The sequence below is a fragment of the Gymnoscopelus microlampas genome (assembly GCF_963454915.1).
Source record: "Gymnoscopelus microlampas genome assembly, chromosome: 10".
In the NCBI taxonomy this organism is placed as follows: Eukaryota; Metazoa; Chordata; class Actinopteri; order Myctophiformes; family Myctophidae; genus Gymnoscopelus; species Gymnoscopelus microlampas.
Genome location: NC_139947.1, coordinates 44,639,331 through 44,654,046, shown reverse-complemented (window position 1 = coordinate 44,654,046; position 14,716 = coordinate 44,639,331). Strand labels below are relative to the sequence as shown.

The 14,716-nt window shown below is 42.0% G+C and overlaps 1 protein-coding gene across 1 annotated transcript in view; it reads right to left on the bottom strand.

Annotated features, from left to right (window-relative positions):
• The window catches only part of LOC311053363 (monocarboxylate transporter 1-like), a 30,224-nt gene extending 19,772 nt beyond the window's left edge, over positions 1-10,452 (bottom strand). Inside the window, exon 1 of the mRNA XM_084068854.1 lies at positions 10,319-10,452. The gene's annotated coding sequence lies outside the window, so the exon portion shown is untranslated. The remainder of the gene's footprint in view (positions 1-10,318) is intronic.
• Between the last annotated feature and the right edge of the window lie 4,264 nt (positions 10,453-14,716).

The following is a 14,716-nucleotide window of genomic DNA, read 5'->3' as shown; positions in this document are numbered from 1 at the left end:
CTTATTCTTATACATCTTATTTTCTTTAGACAGAAAGAATGAATAAACTATAAATCTAATCTAATAATTCATGGCAGCCAAATCCTGCAGTGGGGCCATATTCACACAGTTTTGCTACTTCATGGCGGGGTGGCAATGAGGTACAAGAAGATTATAAAAGTATTGGAGGCCCAAATGGTGAGCAAAGAAGAGATAAGAATGTGATCTGGACCAGGCTAATGAGTTAACTTGGCTTGGGTGGACAAAAACAAAGACATAGTGTGTCAATACACAATATTTGTGACATCATGTACAGTATCATACATGATGTCACAAAGTGTGTGTACTGTGACACAGTAGCGAATTTAAGTAGCAAATTTAAGACTTTGTTCGTTTTTTTTTTGTCTTTTTAAGTCCTTTATAAGGCCTTATTTGGACATAAATGTCTGAGAGATAGCTGAGTGAACACAAGTTACGAATCTTCCTAAAGGCATTCAAAATAGTCTGTTGACTGTTGAGACCAGAGTCCTGCTGTTACTCACTCAACACGGGTAATGTCACATTCTAAAACTATATAAGTTATATTTTATGAAGACAACTAATGTTAATAGGCACACTTTTAAGCCGCCTCAAACACTATAGGCCACTAATCCCAGTCCACACCAACTTACAACCAGTTTCAGCGGTTTGAATTGACCCGTTGCAGGTCGACACGGTTTGTTGCAACGAGTTTTGTTGCGATTAATTGGTGTGGACTGGGCTTTCGGCCTGTAACTTCTTAGAAAGCTTTTCATAGGTCCCAATAAGTCATCCAGGGTGCAAACTGTGAGGCTGGCCACTCCTGAACCTCACAAACCCTTGTTTGAATGCTCTCACATAACCTCATACACGGCCATACGGTATCTCCGATTGCACATCAATGCCCTGGTTCAAATGTGGCTCTGAATCTGATCTGCAGTCCAGCAACGCAGAGACATAATAAACAACCTTTCTATTTATCTCAACTGACCACACACAAAGCTACAGTCGCTGTGATGTAAAACATCGCTCACTGACTGAAAAATAAGCTACAAAGTGCTATCGATCATTGAAAACTGTCTTTCCTGTAACAAGAAGGAATGTGTTGACTGTGAGTTCCGTAGCCAGTTCCCTTCCTGTTTCCTTAAATCTAACTGAATCCAAAAATTCTGGTTGGGATGCCTGGGTTGCAGCATCTGAACAAAAATAATGTGATAATTTAATTATTTGAAATAGGCCTATCTTTAGCTAGGCTTGTTACATCGACTGCAGCATGTGGCTGCAAAAAAGGGGTAGAGGCCATTCGATGGAGGCAAAGCAATATTTTTGTTTTGTTTAGTTTTTTCAGATCACGTAGTCACAGATGCATTAAAATTGTGTTTACTTCCTGAGGTGGCACATCAGGAAACATTACAATCAACAAAACCATAAATAATTCCTTTCAGTCGAGAATCAACTATAATTATAATGTTAAAATTAGTGATACACTGATATGTAATTTTGGAGCGGATTGCCGATGCTTGTAATGGCCGATACAATACTATAATTTCACTTTTTTACATTTTGGAACAATCAAGTATAATCCACAGTTTACAGTATGGGTAATGAGGGTAAGAGAGGCTCAACTGATAAAGATCTACCAGTTTATTAATATTTTCCATAACCAAATCATACTGATTTTAATCTTGTGCAACAGGCAGCTATAACAACACAGAAACCCCATGGCTGGAAAGAACCCAAAATGGAACAGGGGGGCAAAATTATACAGTAACTACATGCTTTGCTTGATAGGTAAAATAGATCAAAATGAAGGACTGGGTCTATGACAGGAATGTTAATGATTCATAGATGACTGGTTAATTACAGTTAATAATTAAATCAATAAAAAATATGAACCTGTAGTGGGCAGACACATAATAGTACAGGGGTAACAGAGTAACACATGAGTAACACATACCTTAATTGTTAGCGTTCATGTATACTGTAGGTTATCTCCCCTTTAAGATAGTGATCTCACTATGGTGATGACATGTTTTGGATGTACCTGTGTTGTTCTTTCACCCTGGATAAAGGCTATGGTTTTGCTAAGCAGTATGCAGCTTATTTCTTATCAATAACACTGTTGTAGTTTGCATATTTTGTTACCGCAAACACTACTTTGGTGACCCTGGCACTCTCGGATGATTCCAGAGCAGCATGTCAGCCTCACTGAAATTACTATGAAATTACTAAAATTATTATTTTTGGAGCGATTGCCTCTTGCTGTGTGGTTTGCCCTCAGTTCACATTGAGGAATATTAGCGTGGCTGGCACCATAGTAACTACGTGGTCACTTCACTCTTGTGCAACCCCCCCCCCCCCACTCCCCCGGGCCAAAAGGCACTACATTGTACCTATGGGCTGGACGATGTAAGTAAGTATATGTTATGTACATGCAGTCAGACCAAAACACGCGTAGCCTACAGTGCACACTATTAGCTCATCGTAATTGTTTACATAACCTGTCAGACCACCCGTAATAATGCGCCATATTATCGGATGAAATTCCATTATTGAAAAAATAATTATGCCATTTTCCCAATTATCTGCGAAAATTATATGGGCAGCTTCTTTTATCTAGAGCTTTTTCAATTATACACAATCTAATACACAACTATAAACAATCTAATACACAACTCAAAGGACACTAACTCCTCTGTGTTTCTCTCTATCAAGCTTTATATTTAGATCATGTGTCTGCTTACAGTCCACCAGCTAATTTAGCCACTTAAGCCCTATTTTATACTTTTTCATATAATGGTGGCATGCGGTGAAAATAGTCAATCTACAAGCTTGTAGAGCTGCAATCTTTTATTTTGATTTGATTTAAAGTTTGGGGGGGAGAAAAGCGAACACACACACACACACACACACACACACACACACACACACACACACACACACACACACACACACACACACACACACACACACACACACACACACACACACACACACACACACACACACACACACTTGTTGATTTGACCTTAGTGTATGTGTGTATGCAGTGTGCATACACGATTATGTGCACTTGAAGGCGTGTCAGGTGAATTCCTCTGGGATCAAGAAAGCCTCAACTGACCTTTTGTTACTGCCTGGGTTTAGTTCAAGGAAACAGTCCTGAGAGCATTATACTACAATCTAAAGCCATTCAGCCTCTTCTTTGATACTGGCTGAGAAGTTGAAGTAATGTCAAAGTTCTTTTGTTTTTTTCCGGAGTCAGTCGGACCATGGCCATGGGGGTCACCAAAATCAGTAGAATTAATCCTGCAGTTAGATTATGAGACGTCTTGTGGTCAATGTTCACATTTGGCACTACTAGACCAAAGGCCATGGGGGACTCAATAGCAATCCACCACCGATTACATTTCTTGTGTGCAAGTAGAAATGTTTGTAAGGGTGGTGCTAGAGAAACGTCTATGGGTCACCACCAAAATCAGTATGGACCATCTTCTGGGGGACATGATGGTCAGATTCCAAGCCAATTCAGACAGTAGTTTTCAAGATCATCATGATTCAGAATAAAATGTCAGAGAATGGACAGGCTGACTGACCAAAAGCCCACCACTAGCAAGGCAAAACATTACCACCCGGAATTTAAAACGGCTATTAAAGCTTTTTCAAGAACTTGTTACAATATTCAAGCTGGGCTAAATAAAATAGTGGTAAGCTTGAGGTTTAATTGCGGGAGAAAAAAAAGAAGGTAAATTTAGGACAGCCAACTATCAGGCACCAATATTTCTCCTGTTTTGATTCATTAAGATACAGAAATGCAAAAGGCTTTGTGGAAAAGTCATCCTGCTGAAATTCAGAATGCACCTCAACTCACAAGGTGTATAAGCTATATTTAGATACAAACAAATAGACCTAACATAAGACCCATTTTCTCTTGTTCCAAATGAACTGATCTCATATAATCACCTCTGCTAGACTATAGTAAATTAACTGACGCCAGTCTTACAATCTTGCATATATAATCAGCACAATTAATACAGTGGTACTACATATGGCCAGTATCACTGATCCAGGAACAGTTACTGACAGATGACTAACCCAGAAATGCCTGCAACTTGAACTTGGGACCACTAGGTCTTCCAAGAAAAGGGTGAAGGGCTGGTGGGGACATGCCGGCCCTCTAGGGTTACTCATTAGGGGGTCTGCCTTAGGCTACCAGTGATTTCACACACACACACACACACACACACACACACACACACACACATGCGCGCACACGCGCACGCGCACGCGCACACGCGCACGCGCACGCGCACACGCACACACACACACACACACACACACACACACACACACACACACACACACACACACACACACACACACACACACACACACACACATGGCTCCAGGTCAGGAGAGCCAAATAATCTGAATGACTGAACACACATCTGAAAATCCCTCAGTTACACTAAAGGTCTTTGAGGGTGTCACTATGTCAAAGCCTTCCAAGCTTTTTTTTTGACACACATCACACAGTGGTCACACCACTTGGAAATGAGGTCAGAAAGAAACATGATCGTCACTGAGTCGGATGTCATTCATAATGGAAGGCGGAATCACTAGAGTCAGACCGATGTACGATATTGGTTTAGCCGATATATTGGCCATTATTTTACCTTTCTTTTTTACTACATTCTTATGGACAATTATGATGCTGCCGATTTGTCCCTTTTTTCCCTTCAACTTGGCGTCCCTATTTTGGGCATACGATTATAGGAAGGTTTTCAAAAACATTTTTAAATCAGTCAAAATAGCCGATCTACATCGACGCGTCGTGTTGTGAGCTTGTAGATCGGCTATTTGGACTATTTTAAAGAAATGTTTGCAGTATTTTAATGTTAGGCATAAGGGAGAAGGCGCTGCGGAAGATACTGTAGGGCCATTGGACTAAAAAAATCAGGATCAGCATCGGACCCAAAAATCTGGCATTGGTTTGGCTCTAGTCATGTCCTGGTGTATAAAGCCTCCGTCCTCTGCACTGGGTCCTGGAGGGATCCCTGAGGCTGTAAACCAGCCAGTGAAGCAGGACAACTCCTCAAGGAATTATCAATGAGGCCATTCAGCTCCACCACAACAAGTGCTCCCTTCAAAAGCACTGCAACTACCTGAAATATCTACCCAGCAGCAAATTATGTGTTTTGTAACGTTAGGGAAACGTTAATTTGCTCAAGGGTTCGTGTTAGGCTCAGGTACATGGCCTCACTGACCTACATCGACACAAGGGTCAAACTCCACTCTAGGGTCACTGCACGCTCAGAGTTAAATTAACACGGCATTGGATTTGCTCGATTTCCTCATTTCCCCAAGGACAGGGCATGGAAATACAAGATACTGAAACCATTCATAGAGATTAAAGAACTCTTGAGGTGAGGGGAAGGGTTAAGGTGGGTGACATTTAGTCCTCATTAAAGCATGAGACAGGACAAATAACTAAGTGAATATGAGACATATGGATATGCCACCTGAATGGTTGGCATATAGGCTAGCAGGGCAGCTGGGTCAGCAGACGTTGTCAAGGTTTTACCAGCCAGTGTCTGGTTAGGTAAAACAGACAAAAGATCTGCCACAGGCTAAATTTATCTACCATTAATTATCCACCCAGCATAGTGGCTGGGAAAAGACACATTGTATTTATTGAATTACAGCGTCAGTGGCTGAGTGGAGAACTACAAAAGGCCAATGATGTCTTATACAGTCCTATTATAAACACATTATAAAGCTGTACTTCGCAGGTTCTGCCTGTGTATTTAATACACTTACGTAAATACACTCGACAGCTAGCTTACCACAAATGACCATCCAATTCCCCCACGCATAAGATAATGCTAACAGTCCCCTGAACTTAAATACATATCCTTATCTCATACATGTACTGTACCCATGCATTGGTAAGTTCACAGCAAGTGCATTCTGCACATAACTGCACTGATATACATACATGTCTGCTTGCATAATGCATACAAACTAAAACACACACAGACACACCAACACACAGACAGACACAGGCACGCACGCACGCACGCACGCACGCACTTACACACACACACACACACACACACACACACACACACACACACACACACACACACACACACACACACACACACACGCACACACATATATATATATTTATATATATATGGTATATGGCAGCATGTGACTCAGGAGGTACAGAGGCCGTCTGGGAATGGGAAGGTTCCCAGTTTGATGCCCCCTCCAGGCTTAGTGTTGAAGTGTCCTTCATTACGACTGTTCCCCAACCACTCTCAGGGTACTGTACTAATAGCGCCCACTACTTCTAATAGTTAGGATGATGAGTAAATGCAGAGGATGAATCCCAGGTTATGAGAAAATGTACTTGGCAAATACAACAACTAAAGGGGACACGTTGTTTTTTACTCTACAAGATATAATCTGAGAGTTCTTACCCATTCTTTGAGTCAATGCCATGTGTTCACTAAAGTTTTGTGAACACAATGGCAACACAATTAATTCACCATTTAATGGTGAATTAGTTGAAGTTACTGTTAAACTTTGTACAGCCAACTGAGACCACGGCCCCAAAAAATGTTTTTCCTAATCCTTGATTTGACTGATAAATACTCACCAGAAGCTGGCAGCCTACAGTATAGCGCTCTAAGAGACTGGTACCTCAAAGCTGTACCTCTCACACCACATCTGGTTCTACTTGTGGACTCCCCTCTAAATCACTTCCACTCATCCCTTTTTTCTCCCTTTCTTTCTCCCACACATACTGTAAATGCACTCTCCACACTAACATGTTTCTACACATTCACTCACTGTATCTATTCCTACACTCACAAACGTATCTATCAGTTATGCTCTTAGCTGCCGTCCATGCTCTACCTTCCTAAATAATACCTAACACTTTGTTCTCTGATCATCCTCACATAATCGCACATACGATTCACATAAACCCCGGCATCTCTAAATTGGTCTAAGTTTCAAAAAGTATCAATATTTAAACATAAAACATTTATTTTTATTTTTCAAAAATAGCAAAAATAGCTTATCTCCAAGCTCACAATGAGCACAATCCGACACATTGGGAAATGTGTTTTTTTTAAATATATATTTGGAGTATAATAAAGTACAGGGCTTAAGTGGCTAAAGAAAATTAGAGTGTCGCGTGGTTCTGCAAATAGGCCTATGCACAACAAGAATCAGATGCTCTTTGGGAAGGGTTAGATCATAAGCAGAAAATAAGTTTAAGTTCCATTCCTTTGCAGAATAACAATATGCAGCATTATGCTTCATCAGAACTTAAGAAATATCCAAGGCACACTGTTCTATTGAAAATCGTATAAGTCTATATTTACGTATGGCTTGGCAAAGTTAAAAAGCTTCGTGTTCAGCTCAAACAAGCCTTCATCAACTACACAGATTATGACAGTGAACACATGGTGTCATTTTATAGCGACATCAAGTCAGTCAGCAATCAATCTCAATAGACGGATTTCCGCGCGACGTCATCACAGAGCAGAATGCGCAATCTGCGCATGCTCGGGGGAAACGAATTGTTGCGCCGTTCACTCTGTTGTTATGTTCGGGAGTTAGATAGCCATAAATCTGCTATTATAGGCATAATAGGCATAATGCTGCTATTATATACAAACAGATCCAACTTCCGACAAATCATTTTTATTGAGTAAACAAGGTATTACAAACTGCATAATTTAATCTACTTTCATTAAACCCGGTGAAGATCATTTATTTTATGAATGGACATTTGACCAGAGCTGCTGCGGGTAATGGCGCCCACTATAGGCTTCCCCCTCCTCTGCGCGGTCATATCCTCTCATGTTTACTAACAGGAAACCTGTCTATAGATCAATGTGGCATTAAAACAGGGATGTACACACACACTATTATACACACAGGCTGTATCATTACAAAGTACAGATCAAAAAATACATATTATGAAAAACAAATTAAGAAACAGTTAGGTACTCAATAAAATAAATGAGCACAGGGACATACTTGTCCCATTCTAAACTGGGCAGTGTTTCCCCTATATGCATTCAGCAGCATTGCCGAAATATGACCACCGCTGCTAAATGTTTCTTAACAATGGAAGACAGTTCCATCTCATGTCTTTATAAACTAAAATTTGCGCCACCAGTACAGACACTTCATATCCAGTTACACACTTATTGAGGAGTATAGTATAGAGGGCTCTATCCAGACCCATTGAAAGAGAGTTACAACACTCTTGATCTCACAGTTTTGTCTGGAGGTGCTCCACAGGACCACCGTCACTCTGCGACACCTGTCAATCTCAAAGACACCTAACTTCTTATTTTGAGCGCAATTTATATATATATATATATATATATATATATATATATATATATATATATATACACACACACACACACACACACACACACACACACACACACACACACACACACACACACACACAGTATGTAAATATTCTCTACAAATATTGCTACAACTTCATCCTCGGGGAAACACTGCTGGGACAACAAGTATTTAGGTATGTTATGTTAGATAATGTTGTGACCTTTCATAAGACTTCACCTGCACTGCCTACAGTATGTATGTTAAGGGGATGGACATTTTTATACTCAATAACAATTTTACAATACAGTTCCTGCCTGTTCAGTTGGGTAAGTGTGCATGCCAGAACATTGGCTCACTAAGAGGCCTGATAATATGGCAACTATCAATTTCTATAGAAGTCTAATATCACATTAACCCTTGCATCCCTGTTTTGTCAAAAAACAATCTTAAATAGCAGATCTATAAGCTGACAACACGTTGTGAAGCACCATGGTGTGACAGTGAGTTTGTAGAAATGTATTGTGGTTAATAGCTTAGTTGCTTCTGATCCAGACTGAAGACATGAGTTTCACTGACAAACTAAAAAAGACATTGAAAACAAGATCAGGCAACCTAATAGCAAGCTAATGATTTAATTGGACATTGCAACAGGAAACTTGGTGTGTATCAACCACTCACTGCTCTCCCAGAAATAAATATAGGTCTATACCTCCCCTAGAATGGGCTCAATTAAGAAATTAACCACACCTGTTGGTTACCAGAGTGTTATAACGTTTACAAGGTAGGTGGGCACTAGGGACATCTGGGCACCTCAATGTAAAATTGGCTATTTTGTCCAAAATGTAATCTTCTTTTTTTTTTGGAAGAAATTGCCAATTTAACACTGACGTGCCCACTCTTCCTTGGTGCCCACCTATCCTGCTACCGTTATAACTGTATGTACTGTATAGTGTCGTTAACACAGTGTTATAATAACTAACTAACAGGCAGAGCCTATAATACTGTATTATCAGGGCGTTATAATGACTATAACAGGCAGGACAGAAGGGGCGTCTATTGGGAGATCGCCGTGTGACAACTTATTCTTGCATCTGATGATCACCAAATTCAATATTGCACCTAGCAGCCTATTGTCTACTCTAGGATCAGCTTGTTAAAGTTTCCATCTCTCCCCTGTGTTGTCTGTTACATCAACTTACATGTTGTTCTTATGGCTTTGCGCCACTTCTATTAAGGTTAACCCAGAAAGTCACGCACCAGACTGCCGGGTCAGATTACAAGTGGCGGGGCTGGTAACCGGAAGACTCGCCCCAAAACACGCTCGTCCCAATTCTTTCCACGGACCAGCGGTTCTTGTATTCTTGTATTTGTTTTTAGGATAAGGTTAGAAATAAGTTTATGGTTATATGCATAGTTTTACTGGGGTTAAGTTTAGGAATACAGTTAGGTTTTGGCACTGTTTTACTGAGGTTACGATTAGGCATAAGATAAGGTTAGGTTTTTAGGCAAAGTTTACTGAGGTTACGTTTAGGAATACCAGGTGAATACCGCCAGATTTGCCCCGGAGCGACTGTGTTTTGGGGCGAGCGTTTTGGTATTCGTGGGGCTGCTGTTCATTTTACTGAACGATATTACAGCATATGCAGCGATAACAGCGGCATAGCAATGCCACAGAATCGTGAATGGAACAATGTCGGAAAAATAAACACATTTTTGTTCTTTTCATGTGATGAAACAATACAACGGAGAAAGCTCAGCGGTCAACGTGAAAATAACGGCAAACCCACCACTAGGTCACAGAGAGCTAGCGGGATAGAGCTAATTACGCTGCTAACGGTGATGTGAGGAGCGTTTCTTCCTCATTGGCTCTTTACTAAAAAAAACATCACCATGATGTACACAGTTCTCTATAAATTCCATATTGGCTACTCACCACTTAAATTCGGCTGCTTGTGTCCAGCAGGGACTCAGAGGACGTGTGCGACACTGCGTGCGTGTGTCCTTGCACTGTACTGTGTACAATGGTAAAACGTGTTCAGTAGAGGGTACCAGTCCACCAGACCGGGCTCCAGTCTGGTGACATCTGAGGCAGCAACGGCGCATGCGTACGAGTGCCCTCCTCCCACTTGTGATAGTGTGAGAGGTGTGAAGGAATCTGATGAGGAAATTATGCAGCAGGCCTACGTAGAGTGCTGCTATGTGCTTAATATGCTGTTTAACTCTGGGGGGTAACCAAAATTTACTTTAGGGCCAGCCTAAATCAGTGATGGAAGAAATGGGTGTCAGAAAAATCCAGATTATTTAGGATTTGGCTGCAGTGCTGGATGGATGGATGGTTGATGGATGGTAGCCTGGCATGGCCAGAGTAGTAATATCACTTTTTTTTTGGCACTGGCAGATTCATCTGGTTTCCAGGCTAGATGGATGGATGGATGGATGGATGGTGAGAGTAATCACATCTACCACACTGCACTGGGAAAAGTTCAGCTTTTAACACTGTACACCAAGAGTCATCCAAATGTCCTGATTGGTTTTACTCCTGCACAAAGCACTCTGGTGTAAGTACAACTACAACCATTAGACCACCTAACCACCTTCTTCTGTCATGGCTTTCCAACTGACAGGGACAGGGAGAGAGGATATTCATTGGATGGGTCAAAGACAATAACTGGAGCACAGATCTCCATCTAGCCAATCGGAATGGAATATGAAACATCTGCCTGATATCATTATCACATGACTCCAGAGATAATGTGTATCAATTTGTGTGAGTTTTGGACAAAGTCTGTAGTAGTAGCAGCGAGAAGTGTGTTTTGCAAAAACTAATCTTGTCAGAGTGAAATGGGCTTGCATCATGATCTAGCCTCGTTCCCAGCAGAGTGTCTATAGGGCGGGACTTCCGTCGTATGTAGCCTACTTCCCCTGTAGACTGTCTTTTTCAACCAATCACAAAATGTGTTTCATGCACGGAGAATCTGTAAAGCCTCAACATTCCAGCGTAATCATGATCGAAGGAATCCAGGGAAATTATGGAATCCAGGGAAAGTTTTGACTGAACAGCCTACAGTTTAACAGTTATGGGCCAAAACGCAAAAGTGCATGTTAAGGTAGCACCAGCGTAGGCAGCGGTAAGCGTTGGAAAGCGTCTGTGGACGAAAATATGTTGTCGAATGGGCAGAACGATTCAGATGCAGGGGGGTTTATTACTTAAACAGGGACTATAAAGACAACAGGTAACTGACAGAACACAGTGACAACATTAATGAACCAACACAGACTGGAAACAGAGGGGCATATAAATAGACAGGGACTAGTAGCTAGGCACAGGTGAGAACAAAGGACAATTAACACACGATTGGCTGTAACAGAACAAGACACAGGTGAACTACAATTGCAAAGACATACTCGCCCGGTTCCTCCTGACGATAGCCAAACGAGACCCAGCATATGGAAGCAGCTGTCTCAGCAAAGGCTGGCTCAGGTAACACGGGGTCAACAGAGGCAGGCTCGGAGCAGAGAGGCTGGAGGCCTACAAACCCAAGGGGTGCAGGCTGATGGGTAGGCTGACCATCGACAGGCTGGAGAGCAGGTTGGTGAACAGGCAAATGGCTAGCAGGCACGAAGAGAAGTACTTCACCAAAGCCATCTGCCGGGCTGTCCGCTGGGTCCACTTGGTTGGTTCATTCTGTCACGGTGCGGGGCAGAGAAGTGTAACTAACTAGGTACAGGTGAGAACAAAGGACAATTAACACACGGCTGTATTGGCTGTAACAGAACAAGACACAGGTGAACTACCTACTGGTGAGACAAGACAGGAAGCAACAACTAGGGCAGACAGGAAACACCATGACAACACTACAAAATAAGGTACACAGAGAACAGGGAACAAAACAACAGAAAGAGTGGCCAAAAGGGTCCAAAAGGGTCCAAAAGGGTCCAATACCATAAAAGGTCAGACAAGGGCTAAATAAAAAAGTCACAGTCCACGGTCCAGCGGACCGTGACATCATGAAGTATAGAGCAGGCAGCCAAAGCGTATCAACCAGCTGATCAGTCAGTCTATCAAAGTAATACAAACCAGGAGGTATGACCTAATAATAATATTTACACTGCCTGACGCAGTAACATCAACTGTTTCTCTCCCTCTCTGTCTGTCTGTTCATCTATCTCTCTCTTTATCTCCCTCTCCCTCTTCTTTCTGTCACTCCCTACTTCTCTGCCTACCTCTCTGCCTGTCTGCCTGTCTGCCTGTCTGTCTGTCTGTCTGTCTGTCTGTCTGTCTGTCTCTCTCTCTCTCTCTGTTTCCGTGTCCCCTCTAGTGTTTCAAACGCTGTCCAAAAAACGTCCCATAACCATTTTCTTCATCGAACATGGCCAGCATAGCATTCTGACTAAACACACTATGTCATACATGTGTTTAGTAATATACTTTTGCGTTCTATCGTTAAATAAAACCACATTTGCCAGTCTGTGAAGTGTGAACCTGTCCGCATAAATGCTAAATAAGTGCTGCTTCTGCAAAACTGAGCTAGCCCTTTGTTTGGCTGGCCAAGTGAGGAACAGCGCCACAGATTTACCAAAGAGATATATACAGAGGCCGAACACAGCATCGCATCTGTAGTGACTACCATCGACATTGCATGTTTAGATTCCATATGCTGCCTAGTTGTTAGATGGACATGGGAAGCCATTGGCGAGCCCTCATTGGAAAAAGTGATGAGAAAGTGATGACTAGTTGCAGCGTCTGTTTACTGATCAGCTCTGCAAGCTGATAAAAACTATTCATGAAGTCAATGTAATATTTGATGGTGTGGTCAGTTAACTAATGTATGAAAACTTGCCACCATAGGAGCACTGTTACAGAACCTTCTACACGAGAATAGATGTGTGGGGTATTTTGTCAAATTTATAAATGCATGTTGGTGTAAATCAGACATGGACTTGAACTGAACAGCCTCCATCTATGGCTCTCTCCCTGTCAGTAGTTGATAGTGCTGTGATGTGGCGTCATTTAACCATATGTCACCATGATTACACACGCTGCATGTCTATTTCTCTCTGTTGCTCTCTCTCCTTTTCTCTCTCCCTCTCTCCCTCTCCCTCTTGTGATCCTCATTATAATCTTCATCATTAACAACACTAAGTAAGTAAGTAGTAGTAGGTTGGAGAGGCTTATTATCAGTATCAGCCAGAGCGCAGGAGTCTATCCCCGTTTCACAATGAAACGATGAGCAGGTTGGTGCATGGTTTCCTCTGTTGTCAGTGTGTTAATATGTGTGTGAATAGGGGAATTTGAAATATATTGTCAAGTGCTTTGGAGAAAGGCGCAATAAAAATTCAGTGCATTTACCATGGGCCAGACGGACAGGTGGCAGCCGAGTGTTTCACTTTATAGCCTTGCGGACACGTGTCCCATAGCGTGGAGGGGCGGCTGAGGCTATTAATTCACAAACGTAGCATTGTCTTTGGAATTTAGTTTCTTCACCTGCTTCCAGTGTGCACAATACATTACGCTGAACAGCCTAGCAGACTGTACGATTAGGCCTGAACAGACAGACAGACAGACAGACAGACAGACAGACAGAAGGGTGAAAAGATTATGTCCTGGTGAAGATACATACCATTGTATGCATTATTGCCCACAAAAACATAATGACCTTTTGACCAAGCCATGGACCAACTACTGTACTTAGCATCTGCTAGACTTTAAAAAGTCTTTATTCTTTGGGTGTGTAAATAACATATCAGCTTTCGTGGCCTCACTCGCACCAGGCTAGCAGACCTTACCTGAATATTTGTTTGACCCCATACCCTGCAGCACGCAGGAAGGGCCGAGGCTGTTAGCCCCAGGGTTGTCTCAAAGTCATTTACAGTGGCTTCCAAACACAATAAACAGTTTCAGGGAGATGGGGAAACAGACTCCTGTTTTTCTGCTTCATCCCACAGCTCAGAGCATACACCACCCAGCCTGCCGCTGGGAAGGGAAACACTCACCGCTGGGCCACACCGCTGGGAAAACAGGACGAGAGATGGGGGGGATGTTGTCATGAAGGACAAAGTATATAGGAATGCTTTAGAAGTATACAAAACATTTTGGGGAAAAAAAGAATGCTTGAGTTGAGGAACAATGTCCATAGGAATAAAGAAAATGTAAGGAAGAAGCTCTCACTCTCTCCCTCTCTTGCATCAAAGAGATATTGTGTTCGTGTTGTGTGGTGGATCAAACAAAGTGTGTGAAGTCCTCCACAGTGCAGACTCTGAGAGTGAGAGAGGAAGGCGGCCGGTGGTGAGAGATATTGGGTGTGTAAAAACACTGTTTTGCGCGTTTGAT